The sequence below is a fragment of the Pan troglodytes genome, chromosome 1, assembly GCF_028858775.2.
Source record: "Pan troglodytes isolate AG18354 chromosome 1, NHGRI_mPanTro3-v2.0_pri, whole genome shotgun sequence".
In the NCBI taxonomy this organism is placed as follows: Eukaryota; Metazoa; Chordata; class Mammalia; order Primates; family Hominidae; genus Pan; species Pan troglodytes.
The window spans coordinates 55,596,973-55,616,634 of NC_072398.2; positions in this window are offsets into that span (position 1 = coordinate 55,596,973).

Here is a 19,662-nt window from a genome sequence, read left to right on the forward strand (position 1 = left end):
AAAATATTAACCTTATACGTAGGATCTGAGATGTAATAAGAAACTGAAAAACATTGAATAAGTCAACACAACAAAATTGTCTGAATAATAGTAACAATCTCTGGTGAGTAGGGTTAAAAGAAAAACAAAATAGAAATAAAATATAGACCAAAATATGACATACATCAGGATCAGGGAAATCTCAGTTAAAGTGCCAAACATAGTCTTGGCCAGGTGTGGTGGCTCATGTCTGTAATCTCAACACTACGGGAGGCCAAGGTGGGAAGATAACATGAGCCCAGGAGTTCAAGACCAGCCTGGACAACATAGTGAGACCCTGTCTGTAAAAAAAAAATACATAAATAAATCAGGGCCATAGTCTTTTATCTGGATGGATAAGATTAAACATATTGATTAAAGTTTGGCTTCAATAAGTTAAGTGTACTTGTACTTGTATCTCAAGTAAATATTGTAAGAAAGGGAAAAGAGTAGATAAATTACATGTTACTAAAGGGGGAGAAATAGAATGAGAAAAAAATGTATATCTAAACATGGTTTAAAAAGACCAAAAAATTGTAGAGTATGAAGGACACACAGAATAAGATGTTAGAATGGAAAAATATTAACAATATAAATATTAACAAAAAAGCTGGTTTACCTGTGTATATAGCTAACAAAATATACTTAAAATTAATAACCATTAATAGATGCAAAGATGCATAATTGTTCAAATAATCTGGGAAATATAACAATTTTAAGCATATGTACACCTACTAACATAAAATATAGAAAATGGAAACTGACAGAACCACAACAAAAATTACAGACAAGTTTTCCTTTGTAGTCGGAAATCTAAACACATGTCAGTCAGTAATGACAAATCAAACCAAAAAAAGCAGAAAAGATATAAAACAATCAGCTTAACATATGCTTTATAAAATTTATAAATGCATATATACAGCTATATATGTATATATCAACATAATCAAAAACAAACGATTACATATTGTTTTGAAACTTCTAATGGTTCATGACTCAAATAAAAATTTATAAGAATAGTACTGTGGACTGAATTGTATCCTCATAAAATTCCTATGTTGAAGCCCTAACACCCAATGTGATAGTATTCAGAGATGGGACCTTTGGAGGGTAATTAGGTTTTGATGGGGGTCATGAGGGAGGGACTCTCATGATAGGATTACTGCCCTTCAAAGTACAAACTCCACAGCACTTGATCCCTCCTGTCTCTCATGTGAGAATGCAGCAAGATAGTGACTTTGCTGCCACCCTACTTGGTTAATCCACCCAGCTATGGTATTTTCTTATGATAGTCAAGCAAACTAAGAAAGATAAAAAATATTTAGAACAGAATAATAAAACTCTACATATGAAAACATTTGGGATGTAACTAAGGCAGTATCCAGGGAATATTTACATTTAAGGTTAATACTGTTATATGTGAATTTGATCCTGTCACCATGATGCTAGCTGGTTATTTTGCACATTAGTTGATGCAGTTTCTTCATGGTGTCAATGGTCTTTACAATTTGCCATGTTTTTTGCAGTGGCTGGTACCAGTTTCTCCTTTCCATGTTCAGTGCTTCCTTCAGGAGCTCTTGTAAGGCAGGCCTGGTGGTGAAAAAATGCCTCAGCATTTGCTTATCTGTAAAGGATTTTATCTCTCCTTCACTTATGAAACTTAGTTTGGCTGGATATGAAATTCTGGGTTGAAAATTCTTGTCTTTAAGAATGTTGATTATTGGCCCCCACTCTCTTCTAGCTTGTAGGGTTTCTGCAGAGAGATCTACTGTTACTCTGATGGGCTTCCCTTCGTAGGTAATCTGACCTTTCTCTCTGGCTGCCCTTAACATTTTTTTCTTCGGTCCAACCTTGGAGAATCTGATGATTATGTGTCTTCAGGTTGCTCTTCTCAAGGAGTATCTTAGTGAGGTTCTCTGTATTTCCTGAATTTGAATATTGGCCTGTCTTACTAGGTTGGGGAAGTTCTCCTGGATAATATCCTGAAGTGTGTTTTCCAACTTGGTTCCATTCTACCTGTCACTTTCAGGGACCTCAATCAATCATAGGTTTGGTCATTTCCCATAGTCCCATATTTCTTGGAGGCTAATATTTTTTCTCTGATATTGTCTTCATGCCTCACTCAAAACCACACAACTGCATAGAAACTGAACAGCCTGTTCCTGAATAACCACTGGGTACATAACGAAATTAAGGCAGAAATAATGAAGTTCTTTGAAACCGGTTAGAACAAAGAGACAAAGTACCCGAATTTATGAGACACAGCTAAAGCAGTGTTTAAAGAAAAATTTATAGCACTAAATGCCCACATCAGAAAGCGACAAAGATCTAAAATTGACACCCTACTATCACAGTTAAAAGAACTAGAAAAGCAAGAGCAAAGAAATTCAAAAGCTAGCAGAAAACAAGAAATAACTAAGATCAGAACAGAACTGAAAGACACAGACACAAAAAAATCTTCAAAAAAATCAATGAATGCAGGAGCTGGTTTTTTGAAAAGATTAATAAAATAGATCACTAGAAAGGCTAATACAGAAGAAAAGAGAGAAGAATCAAATACACGCAATAAAAAATGATAAAGGGGATATCACCACCGATCCCACAGAAATACAAACTACCATCAAAGAATACTATAAACACCTCTATGCAAATAAACTAGAAAATCTAGAAGAAATGGATAAATTCCTGGACACATACTAAACCAGGAAGAAGTCAAATCCGTGAATAGACCAATAACAAGTTCTGAAATTGAGGGAGTAATTAATAGTTTACCAACCAATAAAAGCCTAGGACCAAATGCATTCATAGCCAAATTCTACCAGAGGTTGAAAGAGAAGCTGGCGCCATTCCTTCTGAAACTATTCCAATCAATAGAAAAAGAGGGACTCCTCCCTAACTCATTTTATGAGGCCAGCGTCATCCTGATTCCGAAACCTGGCAGCGACACAACAAAAGAAGAAAATTTCATGCCAATATCCCTGATGAACATTGTTGCAAAAATCCTCAATAAAATACTGGCAAACCAAATCCAGCAACACATCCACCATGATCAAGACGGCCTTATCCATGGGATGCAAGGCTAGTTCAATGTAAGTAAATCAATAAACGTAATCCATCACATAAACCGAACTGGTGACAAAAACCACATGATTATCTCAATAGATGTAGAAAAGGCCTTCGATAAAATTCAACACCCCTTCATGCTAAAAATTCTCAATAAACTAGGTATTGATGAAATATATCTCAAAATAATAAGAGCTATTTATGACAAACCCATAGCCAATATTATACTGAATGGGCAAAAACTGGAAGCATTCCCTTTGAAAACCGGCACAACACAAGGATGCCCTTACCACTCCTATTCAACATAGTATTGGAAGTTCTGGCCAGTCCAATCAGGCAAGAGAAACAAATAAGGGGTATTCAATTAGGAAGAGAGGAAGTCAAATTGTCTCTGTTTGCAGATGACATGATTGTATATTTAGAAAACCCCATTCTCTCAGCCCAAAAACTCCTTGAGCTGATAAGCAACTTCAACAAAGTATCAGGATACAAAATCAATCTGCAAAGATCATAAGCGTTTCTATACACCAATAATAGACAAGCAGAGAACCAAATCATGAGTAAACTCCCATTCACAATTGCGACAAAGAAAAAAATACCTAGTAATAAAACTTGCAAGGGACATGAAGGACCTCTTCAAGGAGAACTACAAACCACTGCTCAAGGAAATAAGAGGACACAAACAAATGAAAAGCATTCCATCCTCAGGGATAAGAGGAATCAATATTGTGAAAATGGCCATAATGTCCAGAGTAATTTATAAATTCAATGCTATTCCCATCAAGCTACCATTGACTTTCTTCACAGAACTAGAAGAAAAAAAAAACTACCTTAAATTTCACATAAAACTAAAAAAGAGTCCATATAGCCAAGATAATCCTAAGCAAAAAGAGCAAAGCTGGAGGCATCATGCTACCTGACTTCAAACTATAATACAAGGCTACAGTAATCAAAACAGCATGGTACTGGTACAAAAACAAGTATACAAACCAGTGGAACAGAATAGAGGCCTTGGAAATAATACCACACGTCTACAACCATCTGATCTTTGACAAACCTGACAAAAACAAGCAATGAAGAAAGGATTTCCTATTTAATAAATGGTGTTGGGAAAACTGGCTAGCCATATGCAGAAAACTGAAACTGGACCCCCTTCCTTACACCTTATATAAAAATTAACCAAGATGGATTAAGGCTTAAATGTAAAACCTAAAACTATGAAAACCCTGGAAGAAAACCTAGGCAATGCTATTCAGGACACAGGCATGGGCAAAGACTTCATGACTAAAACACCAAAAGCAATTGCAACAAAATCCGAAATTGACAAAAGGGATCTAATTAAACTAGAGAGCTTCTGCTCAGCAAAAGAAAATATCATCAGAGTGAACAGGCAACCTACAGAATGGGAGAAAAGTTTTTCAATTTATCCATCTGACAAAGGGCTAACTAATATCCAGAATCTACAGGGAACTTAAATTTACAAGAAAAAAAAAAACAACCCCATCAAAAAATGGGCTAAAGATATGAACAGACACCTCTCAAAAGAAGACATTTATGTGGCCTAAAAACATATCAAAAAAAGATCATCAGTGGTCATCAGAGAAATGCAAATCAAAACCACAATGAGATACCCTCTCACACCTGTTAGAATGGTGATCATTAAAAAGTCTGGAAACAACAGATGTTGGTGAGGATGTGGAGAAACAGGAAAGCTTTTACACGTTGGTGGGAATGTAAATTAGTTCAACCATTGTGGGAGACAGTGTGGTGATTCCTAAAGGATCTAGAACCAGAAATATCATTTGACCCAGCAATCCCATTACTCGGTATACACCCAAAGAATTATAAATCATTCTACTATAAAGACACATGAACACGTATGTTTATTGCAGCACTACTTACAATAGCAAAGACTTGGAACCAAACCAAATGCCCATCAATGATAGATTGGATAAAGAAAATGTGGCACATATACACCATGGAATACAACGCAGCCGTAAAACAGAATGAGTTCATGTTGTTTTGCAGGGACATGGATGAACCTGGAAGCCATCATCCTCAGCAAACTAACACTGGGACAGAAAACCAAACGCCGCATGTTCTCACTCATAAGTGGGAGTTGAACAATGAGAACACATGTACACAGGGAGGGGAACATCATACACCAGGGCCTGTCGGGGGGTGGGGGGCAAAGAGAGGGAGACCGTTAGGACAAATACCTAATGTACGCGGGGCTTAAAACCTAGATGACAGGCTGATAGGTGCAGCAAACCACCATGGCACATGTATACCTATGTAACAAACCTGCACCTTCAGCACATGTATCCCAGAACTTAAAGTAAAATAATTAAAAAAATAAAACTCCTAGAATGAACCTTTCTGAATTGAGATCAGAGTGAAAACTTAGGGATTCTCTTCCATCTCAGACTGCTAATCTTTAAATTGTTATGATGAAACAAAGATGACCTGCTGAAGATGCTACAATGAAGAGAGTTGCATAAACTGATTGTCTACTCTCATCATGTTAGTTGATATCATCTGGTTCATCAGAATTCTTAGGTTTCTGTAATCAATAGTCTCTTTTTTTCCTGTTCTTCTCTAAGATTGAGGGCTTAAAATGAGACGAAAATGATGCTGAGCATCATACATGTATCATCTCATTTAATTCTTAGAGAATCTGTGGTTACCCCCATTTTAGACATGTATACAGATATGAACAAAACGATTCAGCAACTAGACCAAATAAGTGATGGAGCCAGGTCTAAAAATTAACTCTAACTTCAAGTTCTTTATTCTATGCAGTGTCCCAAAGCAATGGCAGACAAGGAAAGAGCCAGAGACCTACATATCCTTGCTCTTAGGATTGTCATCCCACAGCCCATGACCCTGGGGCTTGCCATTCCCTTTGACAGAATATCTAGCATATATAAGTCATTCAATACTGTTAATAGTTCTTGCCTCCCTTTCAAGTGAACAAGGACATACAGAAACTAATTTTTCCATCCACAGAAACTGTTTGAATATGTAGTCCTACCACAATTTCCAGACACATCTAGACTGAATTCCTCCTGTGCCCTTAGTCATAGGGGAAAATAGAACATGGAAATTTCCTTTTTAAAATGAAACTAAACCTGTGGTGTTTCTGGTTTTACAATCTGCTTACTTATTTTAAGTCAGATTCCTGATCACTACCCCAAGAGACTGTGGTTTAGTGTATCTCAGCAACCACCCAAGAATACAACAAATGCCACAGATGATTCTAAAGTGAGTTGTCTCCATACACTGAGAAACATTAAAACAAAGGATTGAGTCTCAAGGCAGACAGGTTTTTGGTCTCGGTTTCTCAATTCTCACATCTTCACATAAGCAGAAAGGGCAAACAACTATTAGAACAAAGAAGAGTTATTCTGTACATAAAGTGAGTGAAGGTTCACTTCCCTAATCTCAAATTATTATGTAATACCGATGAACAAAGTGAAATAGCTAATTTGGAAAACATTTTGAAAGTGTTTCTGAAAGAAATGTGTCTTGTCTTTCTATATAAGTATAGAAACCAGAATAAGAAAAATAATTTTATTTGATGCAATTACAGACTCACTATAGTTTTACCTTTTTATATTTGTATAAAACTCAGCTAGAAGTACACTTCAGCTAGAAGTAGTTATAAAAAGAATTTTCCAACTCCTTTCTTTCCATCTTCCTATCTTAAAAACGCCATATGGCACAAACTAAGATAACACATAGGAAGCACTTAAAACAAATCTTACCTGTCACAACAAACATTGCTGTCCTTTCTCAATTTTCACTTCCCTTCACAGGGAATACATTCATTGAAGAGAGGACATTTAATCAGAAACAATTTATCAAGTCTTCTAAAGTAATACACATTGAAATCAAATCCTCCTTCATCAATAACCATACAAGGAAAATAATTGTTAACATTAGCATTTGTGGTTACTATCAAGTCACCATTTATAAGCTAAACAGATACCAGTTTGAATTTTGATAAAATACACACATAGCCAACACCCAAACCTTAAGATGACAGGAAGCGCTGAAACCTGCAGGAAGGTTGGAATGTTACCAAAGGAAAAACAATAGGGTTTATATGTCAGAACATTTGCTGCATCATTTTTTAATTGGAAAATAGGATTGAGAACTAAAAATGCTGTAAAGAGTCTTTGGCTGCACCTAGAGAGGAAAAGGGAACTAACTTACACACTAAGGGAAGGTAAAAAGCATACAGAAGTTTCCAGAGAGGAAAAAAAAAATTGTGAAAAAATGTGTCTCCTTGGAGCCTGAGTGAAGGAAGTATAAAAGAGAAAGTATCAAGTCATTCAAACACTATCAAACATGGAGACGCCCTTTATCATGGGCTACAGGAGTGGAAGTAGGTGACCCATGAGTATGGGGTCACCTTCCTGGAACTGGAGATAACCTTTTGTAACATCTCTACTCCAGTGTTTCCACTTACATGAAGTCAGGAAAAGATTAGTTCTAATGCTATTACTTATGCAAATTATTTGACTTTTCACATAAAAGTCAAGTTTCAAATTCAATGACTAGACTATTCATTTCTTCGATGTTTATGATAAGATCTTTGAGAACCTGTGAGCTTTACTGGATCACAGTCCTAAAAAAGAGGTTTACAAACGTTCTTATGTTGCAGTGACGCTACTATTTCTAAAGAGAACAGAAAGGAAAAATGAAATGATGGAAAACAGAAAAATTCTGGAAAATCCACTCTAGGAAGAAGCAGAAACATTACCAGACAGTAGCTAATAAAGTAGAAGAGGGAAAATGTATTTTAACATTTTGATGAAAGTCTGTCAAAGAGCAAAAATCACACCCTTCGGAAGTAGATTGACGAGCTCCATCTCAGTTCCCATTTTACATGGCATTGTGCAGAAGCACAGAGTTACTAAATGACTATCCAAATCACATGGCAACTCATGTTCATAGTTGGGCAAGCTTTTCAAATGTCCCAATTTCTACTAAACGGTAACTTATTTGTAAAATGGTACCAGGAGCTAGGGCAGAAAATAGAGACCCTAGGTGGGAATAGATTAGTAACCAAGTGATGCTAATGTTAGGTGGAGAAAGACAGGAATCACACAAGAACAGAGGGCTGCCGAACAGCAAAGGAGAGCAGGGTCACGTGCAGAAAAGTCAGGAACGTTTCCTGAAGTAGTAGGCTCTGCAGTGACCAGCCTCGAAGTCTAGACAGGCATGTTAATAGTCGGCAAAGGCAAAGGAGAAAGAAGGAACTTATACTCGAGGTAAAGAGGACAATAACCGTGCCAGTCGCGGTGGCTCACACCTGTAATCCCAGCACTTTGGGAGGCCAAGGCGGGTGGATCACTGGAGGTCAGGAGTTCAAGACCAGCCTAATGGCAACAAGGAGAAACCCCGTCTCTACTAAAAATACAAAATTAGCCAGGCATGGTGGCACATGTCTGTAATCCCAGCTACTCGGGAGGCTGAGGCAAGAGACTCGCTTGCACCCAGGAGGCGGAGGTTGCAGTGAGCGGAGATCATGCCATCGCACTCTGGCCTGGGCAACAAGAGCAAAACTCTGTCTCAAAAAAAAAAAAAAAAAAGACAACAACTGAAATCATAGAGGTAGAAAAACAGGAATATTTAGAACACAGCAAGAAGGTCAGTCTGGTTACAGTAGAGAAGGATCAAGTAAAAAGGTTGAAACCAAATGGTGGCAGACTTCTGTGCTAAGCTGGAGTGGATACACAGAATAAAAACCATTAGAAATTTCAGGAACATTATCTTGACAGCTGTGTGTAAGGCAGACTGGGCTGGGAGGCGAAGAAAATATGGAGAGACAGCTCTTCCAGTCATCCAGAAATAACGACGAAGTGAGAAAGCCAAGACCCAGACTAAAATGAACCTTGGTTAGGAATTATTCAGTAAAATACCTTTAAAGATTCAGAAAAAGATTTTCTTAAGTGCACTAAATAATGGGGCAAGGGGGGAATAGAATGAGAGCACGCCCGTTGCTGGAATCTTCTAAGATTGTCTACTAATTATGAGATTTTGGAAGCTGTAATGAGAATCATAACTAGTAGCTACACACACACACACACACACACACACACACACTCTCTCTCTCTCTCCTTCCAACCTCAGAGCTGAGTTTAATACTGAGTCTATATACTGAGGTATATTCATATGACACGAGACATATGTCAGCCAGAGAAAGGGTGGAGCCAGTACTTTTCTTAAAATTCATAGGTATACCTTCGAGAAATCGAAGTATTAGGAAGTATCTGGACATATTAGGCATGAACAGTGGTCTGATGCACCCTGGGATAAAGTGTTTCTAAAGTAGCAAGACTCCACCTAGGAAGAACACTGGCAAAAACGCACCTTGTAAATTCTAGTTTCATGTGTGCTGAATTGGTAAATACCAGAAAAAGAGCAGGGAGGCAAGGAAAGATTATACCTCAATCCAGTAGAGATGCACTAGATGGATACCTGTGATACTGGAATAGAATAAAAGATACGAAAAATAATTCACATTAACACCTAGGTGTTCAGTTTGTCAAAGGTCCAGCTTTTTAACAAATAGGCTCATAAATGAGGTTTCAGCCCAGAACATATTATGACCTAACTCGTGGGAGCTCCTGTTTATTTGCTATTTGTGTTGTAATATGCTACTGTGCTCTCTTGTAGTCTTACTGACTGATAAGAAAATGCAGTCTATTTGACAAAAGACCAAAAAAAGTGCTACTAATTATTTTAAGAGTATGAAGTGAAGTAGAAAAGACAAATACATTACTTTGAATTATACATGCACAAGAATTAGATTCTCTTTTTAGAAGACAAATTTGATGACTGGGTAAAAAATAAACTGTACCACTTACAAGAAACAATTTAGACAAAATACAAAGAAGATGAAAAGTGAGAGGAAAATCAAAGATATATCAGAATGATAAAGAGTATGACAATATCTATATCAGAAGAAGTTGAATTAAAGGCACAGATATTATATGTCATAAAGAGGATTGTTTTATATTAACAAAAGTGCAATCTATAAAAATGATATGTCCTGAATGTCTATATATCAGATAACATGGCATTAATGTATAAAAAGCAAATGCATTTAAAAAGCTGATAGAAACACAGGAATACGAGACACATCATCCTCAGGCAAACACCAAGTGGTGAAAAATAAGACGAAGAGGATTAGAAAACTACAATTAATAAGGATGATTTAATATACACTAAACTTTAATATTTCTAATTTTAAGTCCTACAAGCACTGAATATAGTTCTTTTTAAGGACCTATCAACATTTTCAAAATATTATTTATGGGTACAATAAAATACTAGCTCAAGGAAAGAGCTAAGCCAACAAAACAGAATAAAGAGCCCTTCAGACCCTAGTATTTATGAGAAATTATTATGTGACACTATAGTATAAAGTGACATTACAAATCTGAGCAGATAAATTAATAAGTGGGCAATTAGTTAATCATGTAGGGAAAATAAGCTAGATCTTCAACAAGTCTATATACAACAAAAACATTGGGTGAATGAGTTGAATTAAACAAAAACACTAGTAATAAAAACTGGTGAATAGGCCGGGCACAGTGGCTCACACCTATAATCCTGGCACTTTGGGAGGCTGAGGCGGGCAGATTATGAGGTCAGGAGATCGAGACCATCCTGGCTAACACAGTGAAACCCCGTCTCTACTAAAAATACAAAAAAAATTAGCTAGGCGTGGTGGCAGGCACCTGTAGTCCCAGCTACTCGGGAGGCTGAGGCAGGAGAACGGCGTGAACCAGAGAGGCAGAGCTTGCAGTGAGCCGAGACTGTGCCACTGCACTCCAGCTTGGGTGACACAGCCAGACTCCGTCTCAAAAAAAAAAAATAAAAATGGTGAATATTTACATTGTATTGAACAAAAACTTTCGTTCAGCATAAGTTAACCAAGGAAGAATCTTTAAAAATAAGCTTTATAGATTTGGCTACATAAGATTTAAAAGGTTCACTTTCCAACAAAAATTATAAAATTGAGAGGTGAAATGTAAAAATTTATGAAAAAAATCAGTCTAGTCTGTAAACAGCTGCCATCAATTACTAAACTGCCGCCTATCCCAGCATAAAATGGACAAAGCATATAGGAAGTCAGTTTGTTTTAAAAAAAAAAAAAAAAAAAAAAAAAGAAGGAAAGAAAAACCAAACCTTAATAGTATATTTATGGAGAAGCAAATCAAAACAATTAGATTTGGATTTCTTCTACAGGTGGTAATTAATCTATATGTTTATTCCTAATCAGAACGCAAATCTGTTCAGGTTACTGAGGATCACTTCCTAAATACAAATCCAAGGTCTTGAAATGTAAATATCCTCTTTACATGTAAATTTCACTTTTCTAAAGTTATCACGACAGCAATTTAAATGCGAATAATTTAAATGTAAAATATGTATTGTTTCTAAAAAGAAAAAACTGCCAACAAACTAAACAGCTAACAGTATTTTGGATTAAGTTACAATAAATTAATAAGACAAAATATTAGTCATTAAAAATGTCAGGAAATATACACATATGTGTATATATAAAAGTATATATACACATATGTGTATATATAAAAGTATATATACACATATGTGTATATATAAAAGTATATATACACATATGTGTATATATAAAAGTATATATACACATATGTGTATATATAAAAGTATATATACACATATGTGTATATATAAAAGTATATATACACATATGTGTATATATAAAAGTATATATACACATATGTGTATATATAAAAGTATATATACACATATGTGTATATAAAAGTATATATACACATATGTGTATATATATAAAAGTATATATACACATATGTGTATATATATATTTATATATATACACATATGTGTATATAAAAATATATATACATATAGGTATATATATAAATATATATACCTGTATGTATATATATAAATATATATACACACATATATGTGTATATATAAATATATATACACAAATATATGTGTGTATATAAATATATATACACAAATATATATGTATGTATATAAATATATATACACAAATATATGTATATATACACATATATATATACACAAATATATATATATATATATATATATATATATTTTTTTTTTTTTTTGAGACAGAGTCTTGCTCTGTCACCCAGGCTGGAGTGCAGAGTTGCCATCTCTGCTCACTGCAACCTCTGCCTCCCGGGTTCAAGCGATTCTCCTGCCTCAGCCTCCTGAGTAGCTGGGATTACAGGAGTGCACCACCATGCCCGGCTAATTTTTCTATTTTTAGTAGAGACAGAGTTACACTATATTGGCCAGGCTGGTCTCAAACTCCTGACCATGTGATCCGCTCGCCTCAGCCTCCTAAAGTGCTGGGATTACAGGCGTGAGCCACCATGCCTGGCCGCCAGGAACTATATATTCTGAGACAACAGATATGTAGATATTCACACACTTAATTTTTGTGAATATAAAAGGAGTGATAACAGTAATTATTTCTGGTTAGATAAGAATTCATTTTCTTTTTATTTATCTGAATGCTTATACAATAAGCACATAGAAGCTAAAAATTTTCACAAAACCACCTAAATATTACAGATGTAGATCATGTAACTTTTGTGTAATGAAATACGATCCAAGTGTTAAAACTGTATCATAAAAAATTTTAATAATATAGAAAAGTATGAAATGTTAAGAAAAATTGACTAAAGTAATATGTAAGATAGCAATTTTGCAAAAAAAAGTACAGATATAAACATTTCAAAACAGCTAGATGGAAATGCACAAAAATATTAACAGTGGTTATATCTGGATGGGAGAAGTACTAGAGTTACAGAGGGTCTTTTTCTTGCTTCACCAAATATTCGACAGTGAACATTACTTTGGTAATTACTTTTGTAATTAAAAAAATATATTAGGCTGGGCGCAGTGGCTCCTGCCTGTAGTCCTAGGAGGCTGAGGATTGCCTGAGCTCAGGAGTTTATGACCAACCTGGGCAACATGGTAAAACCCCATCTCTACTAAAAAAAGAAAAAAGAAAAAAAAAATATTGCTGGGTGTTGTGGCACATGCCTGTAGTCCCTGCTGCTCAGGAGGCTGAGGCAGGAGAATCATGTGAACCTGGGAGGCAGAGGTTTCAGTGAGCGGGGATTGCGCCACTGCACTCTAGCCTGGGTAACAGAGAGAGTCTCTGTCTTTAAAAAAAAAAAAAAAAAATTTATAAAAGTTATTTTTAAGATACTCAAGATGTTTAGTAAACCTAAGTAAGAGAAAACATATTTTAAAACTTTAACAGCTAGTTCTACTGTGCCTTTTTTATATAAAAATTATCATTTTTAGCACAAAAAGTAGAACTCTTTTATTACAATCTAGTGAGGGACACAAAATAAAACCTGAGTGGTATTGTGCAAGTAGTGTCTTTATAAGTTCTAACTTAAAATATTTACTTATTAAAAAAATGAGAACAATGATATATTACTCTTTTGATAATATATCCCTGTGCTATTGCTGCTGTAACAAATTACTGCAAACTTCGTGTCTGTAAACAACACAGATTTATTATATTACAGTTCTGGAGGACCTAAGTCCAAAGCATGCCTTACCCGGCTAAAATCAAAGTGCCACAGGGCTGCTTTCCTTCTGGAGACTCTATGCAAGAATTCCTTTCTTGCCTTTTCCATCAACCTGCATTCCTTGGATTGTGCCCTGCCCCTCCCTTTTCAAAGCCAGCTATGCTAGTCAAATCTTTCTCACATCCTATCATTCTATCACTGATTCTTCTGCCTTCCTTTACCACATTTAGGGACATTTCTGATTACATTGGGCCACTTGGATAGTCTAGAAAAAATTCCTTAAGGTCATCTGATTAGCAACCTTATTTCCATCTGCAATCTTACTTCCCCCTGCCATGTAAGACAACTGTCACAGCTTCTAGGACTTAGGAAATGTAAATCTGTGGGTCCCGTTACTCATCACAGATGACTACAAATATTTGCAATCAGTGCACACCAGTTTCACTAGTTCAAAAAATATTTATTGAACCCTTGCTAAGTGATGGAAACTATTCCTGTGTTGAGAAAACAAAAGTTAACAAAATAGAAATAATTCTTCAAAGAGCCATTACAAACATTACAGTATGAATATCATCCTCGTTTTCCATTTGCTTCACTTTTTGGCTTTGCATGCATACTACATAGAAAAATTTTGATTTTTGCAGGTAAATAGTTACAAATGACAAAACATTGCAACCTCGGAATTTAGTCACTCATTCAAAAAGTGTTTATTAAATATTCCCATGGACCTGCAGTCATGCTAGGTGTGAGAGATAAAACAATAAACCAGAAAAAAATGGTCTCTATTCACTTGTGGTAATTTAAAATGTGAAGAGTTATGAGTGAGATGACAGGAAATTTGTTGCAAGTTCTGGCAAGAGAAATTAATATGCATAAAATACTAATCCAAAAAATGTATTATTCTGGAAAGGATACTTTGTCTCATTTGGCAGTATTTTAAGGAATATATTATTTTAAAAGTGTGTGTTGACGTTTTTTTTTTGTTCGAGCTGGAGTCTCACTCTGTCACCCAGGCTAGAGTGCAGTGGTGCGATCTTGGCTCACAGCAACCTCCGCCTCTCGGGTTCAAGCGATTCTCCTGCCTCAGTCTCCCGAGTAGCTGTGACTACAGGTGCCCGCCACCATGCCCGGCTTTTTTTTTATTTTTGTATTTTAGTAGAGACGGGGTTTCACCCTGTTGCCCAGGCTGGTCTTGAACTCCTGAGCTCAGGCAATCCACCCTCCTCGGCCTCCCAAAGTGCTAGGATTACAGGCATGAGCAATCATGCCCAGCCGTGTGTTGACTTTCAATAATGGTTTTTATTCATATACACATATACATGTAGATATCTATACATCTATATGAATATATATAAGAAATATGCACATATTGCTTAGTGAAAGCTGAATCAAAACCCTGAAACAGCTCACTAAAATTTAGCTGTCATAGAAATTCACTGTGAAAATCACTGCTTCAGTTAAATGGGATAAGCTTATTCTATTCTTAAAAGGAGAGTTTTTCATATAATAATGATAGTTTTCACATTTTCTCTTTATTTTTCCTAAATGTATAATATATTCTAGAGCGGGCTCAAGATTTTCTTCTTCTGGTATGGGGACACAGTTCTAGAAGAGTGAGATTCTAATGTTTATAAATAGCATTTTGAAGCAAATCTTGCAAAAAGATTTGCTCCCTCATCAGAATATCTTTAATGAGATCAAAAGAATTTAGACCATAGAGTTCTCTCTGTGTGTAGAGAAAATATCCCAATTTACTACTGAGAATCACTCAATAGACTGGAATTGAGAAAAAGGGTGACCGAGTATTTTCAGTTTGCCTAGACTTTCTAGATTTTGAAAATCAAAGTCCTACATCCAGTAAAACTACCTTAGTCCTAGGAAAACCAGCATGGCTGGTCATTCTAATCCAGACCCTAGGCACTTTGAGTTGGAGAAGAGAGAAAGAGGAGGGAGGAAAGTAAAGTCAGCGGTCACAGCTCTCAGTAACAAAAGGAGGGTACGATGCAGGGCAGGGCTTCCCTTTCCTCCCTTGAGCAAGACACGTCATGGTAAATCTGGTAGGGCTATGGGGTCAGACAATTGGAAACACTGAGAATCACTTTCTTCAGCTGTCCTTTCTTTATGTTGTGGATTCTGAGCTGAAAAAGAGTAGCACATCAAAAAGGCCCACTGCAGGAGGGATGGATAAGGGAAGAAGGACCAGTGGGCTACAGGATGCATCAGACGTTCAGGACCTGCAGTCAGCAGAAGCAAATTTGAAAGAGACCAGATCAGTGGTTACATCAGCCACAGGTCTCATCTACAAATGCCCATGTGGAAAAGTGGATAGAGGTATTGCCTCGATACCACAGGACACTCTAAGGGCATTTTATCCATGGACTTCAGTTCTTCTGCCTCATCATGAGATTGCATAGGCCATATTCCTCCCTTCCTAGGTCTTCATTGAAACTCTAATAGAATGAGCATTCTTCTCTAAGAAAGACTGGACATTATCCAAACCAACCGCTGAAATTCATCTTTAAAATCAGATGGTTTATAGATAGAACCCATCATATTTCTTCTGCTCATCTGAGTTACAGCATGAGTTTCATGTGTGATCTTGCTAGAAGTATTCAGCTGCACAAGGCTAAACAGCTAACATTGTAAGGATCCCCAGTCAAAAGATGCCACTCAAAGTGAGTGGTTTTCTAGCAAGCCAGTCATCAAGAATTTAAGTGCCTTAAGGATACTTACTTAGTACTGTACTTGGTTATGCACTTTATGTGGCAAAGAAATAAGCTAACAGCTCTTGTTCGTAGTTTTTTCACTAAAATACGGTTCATCTCCAGTCTCCTACTCTCGTTGAATTTATTTGTCAGGCTTTACCCACTGCACTGAAACTAAAAGGAAAAAAATACCTTGCTGATTCACATACCTACTCAGAGGCTTCAGCATGCTGGCTGCCCAAGAGAACTTTAACAGCTCAGACCCCCTTTCACACAGCAGTGAATCTCTTTAAATCTAGAGGATTATGCTTTTGAAAGATTGGAATGAGGAAAATCCTTTTTTAAAAAAATCCTCCTAAGACATCATAAATCCAAGAGTCAGTATTTTCGCCTGATTTAGTAGAGCCAAGGCATTTATATTACTCAAGATATATATTTACTTATTTTTATAAAATATACTCTCCTAGAGACCCAGGTGTCAAGTGCATTTTCTTCTTCCCCAAATTGTAAATTAATTTTTAAAAACCTTTTGAAAATACACTGATTGCAGACCAAGAACTGTCCCCCAACACAACCATGCTTTTGTATCATGTTCATCTACTCTGCACAGCTTAAGTAAAATGACATTGCAGGCAGCCAGATCACTTATGTCACCAAGAAGACAAATAGTTACCTTTGTAACAGAAAGTAAAATAAAAATCAGTATCCAGCTATTTCATCCAGAGAAGTCAAATTGGTACTAACACTCACCAAAAAGTCAACAATTGCTGACACAGTCAGGAGGTTGAGAAAAATCAAGTAGAAATGAGGAAAGAGGGTTGCCTGCCAAGCATACCCACAAAAAGCAAAGAAGTTTTGACACTCATAGTGAATTCTCACTAAAAGAGGAAACTTGTTGGACAACACCCAACAGATCTTAGTGCCAAGGTCAGGATAAGATTGCCCAAGGAAGTGACCCGGACAACTCTGTGTGACTTCTGGCTACACCGTTACCACTCGTCCAGATGCCTGGTGATGCTGGCAGATGCTAAAGCAGTAGGGTGTTTATGGTTTGGATCTGGGAGAAGGAAATACAGCTAAATAGCTCCAGTGGTTGAACAGAATTAGAAAAGCTATGACTAAACCACCTCTATAAGATTATGAGTCATCTCTAGATGGTCTTCACTTTTTTACTGAATGGAACACATATTGTTATAACCAACAAAATCTAAATGTCAGTGGAAATTACACAGGGAGTCATTCCAACAATGAGCAAACTTGAGAAGAAATACTCTCTAAGATAAAGGATTTATAAGTACCTACAAAGTGTATCATGTGTGGAATGCATTTGAGAAAAATGTCTACCTTGCTTTTTTAATATGTGGGAAATTCAACATGGATCTATTTTTTAACAAAATCAGATTCTTATTAGACAAACTATTATTTAAAAACTATATTGCACTAAGTCCTTTTATCAAAATGAAGATCCTACATTAAAGAAAGCAACATGCATTCTTCTCTCTCTGTAAATCTGTACCACCAAATATTAGGCTGTTTTGTTGTGGGGTATACAAGTATCCAAGCAGGTGTTTGAAGAAAGTCCCCAAATCTTATCTTCTTTGAAACAGGGTAATACTCAAATCATTTCAGAGATACCGCTCTCTGTACTATTCTATAGCCTCCAAAATGATTAGGAAATTTATTTTGCCCAGTTCTCTACCTACCTATAAAAATTAGGGCTTTGAATAGAAAGTATATAGATTGGCAAAGATGAGGCTATTCATACCCCAAAACTACATTGAATTTTAAACAAAAAACTTCAACTATTCACTTAGAGAAGTTTATCTGTGGTAAGGGTTTAAATTTTAAAGTAAAAATTCTAAGGATTTCTAATCTTGTGTACTTTACTTATTCATTTGCTTATTTTAGAGAAGTGGATTCTCTTACAGATTGGCATAGACAGGATGCCTAGGACAGCTCTTTATAGCTTGCATTAATACAAGGAAATTTTGTCTTTTTCATTAGAACTCTGAGTTTCCCATCTACCTTATCATGGGTCTAGTTTGAGGCACTATGGTTGAGGTAGGACTGAGTGTGACCAACCACTATAGAACAGATTAAGTCAGGACTAAACGCACAATTCCAAGTGAAGGCAAAAAATGAAAATATCAAATATATTTAAAAAAAATTTTTTTTTGAGACAGAGTCTTGCTCTGTCACTAGGCTGGAGTGCAGTGGCACAATCTCGGCTCACTGCAACCTCCCCCTCCCAGGTTCAAGCGATTCTCCTGCTTCAGCCTCCCAAGTAGCTGGGAGTACAGGCGTGTGCCACCACACCCAGCTGATTTTGTATTTTTAGTAGAGATGGGGTTTCACCATGTTGGCCAGGATCGTCTCTATCTCCTGACCTCTTAATCTGCCTGCCTCAGCCTCCCAAAGTGCTGAGATTACAGGCGTGAGCCACCACGCCCGGCCGGAAATGTCAAATCTAAAGGTGCCATGAGCAGACAGTCAAAAACAGGTCCTGAAACAAAGGGTCTTAGACCCAGGTCAGCAAAATGGAGATGGTTGTTAAGGGTGGGGTTTGGGCCCATGAACCAGACAGAGTGGAGCCAGGGAGGATGTCATATGGCATCAATTCATACAGCAAAGATCCTGGAAAAGGAATGCGGGCCTAGCCCTTCAGCAGGGAAGGAGCTTCTGGGGAGCTTGGCTGCTCACTGCTCACGGAAGCTTGAAGTAGCCTTCTTTTGGTGGCACTTCCTTAGAAGATTTGCCTCCTCTTCCATTTCCTATTCCTTTTCTCTCCATTACAGGGTTGAGTGTTTCATTCTCCTGAGTCCCTAACACCCTGTCATCATGGGTCTCCCAAAGTCCTATTTCACATTTTGTTTCTTGTAATCGCCATTTTCCGATTTCTTCCATGGACACCTTCTAATGTGTTTACATGTATACGTTTGTTTGCACGTGTTCCTGAAAGACTGTAGTTTTGCGTGGTGTACATATATTTTAATTTTTATAAATGGGTGTTTATTTTCTATTTTCTTCTGTTTTTCACCATTTACTCAGAACTGTTGTTAAGCTCCATCCATATAACTGTCTGTTCAACTAGCCCATTGCACAGAAGTTCTGCTTGATTCTCCATTTAGTAAATCCACCACATCCTAGCATCCACTCCCCTGGTAACGGATTGCCTTCAGTTCTCCCCACCACAAACAATGCTGCAATGAACAGCCTCAGACATGCGTCCCATGAATCTGTTAAAGAATGTCTGTGGGACATATGTTCAG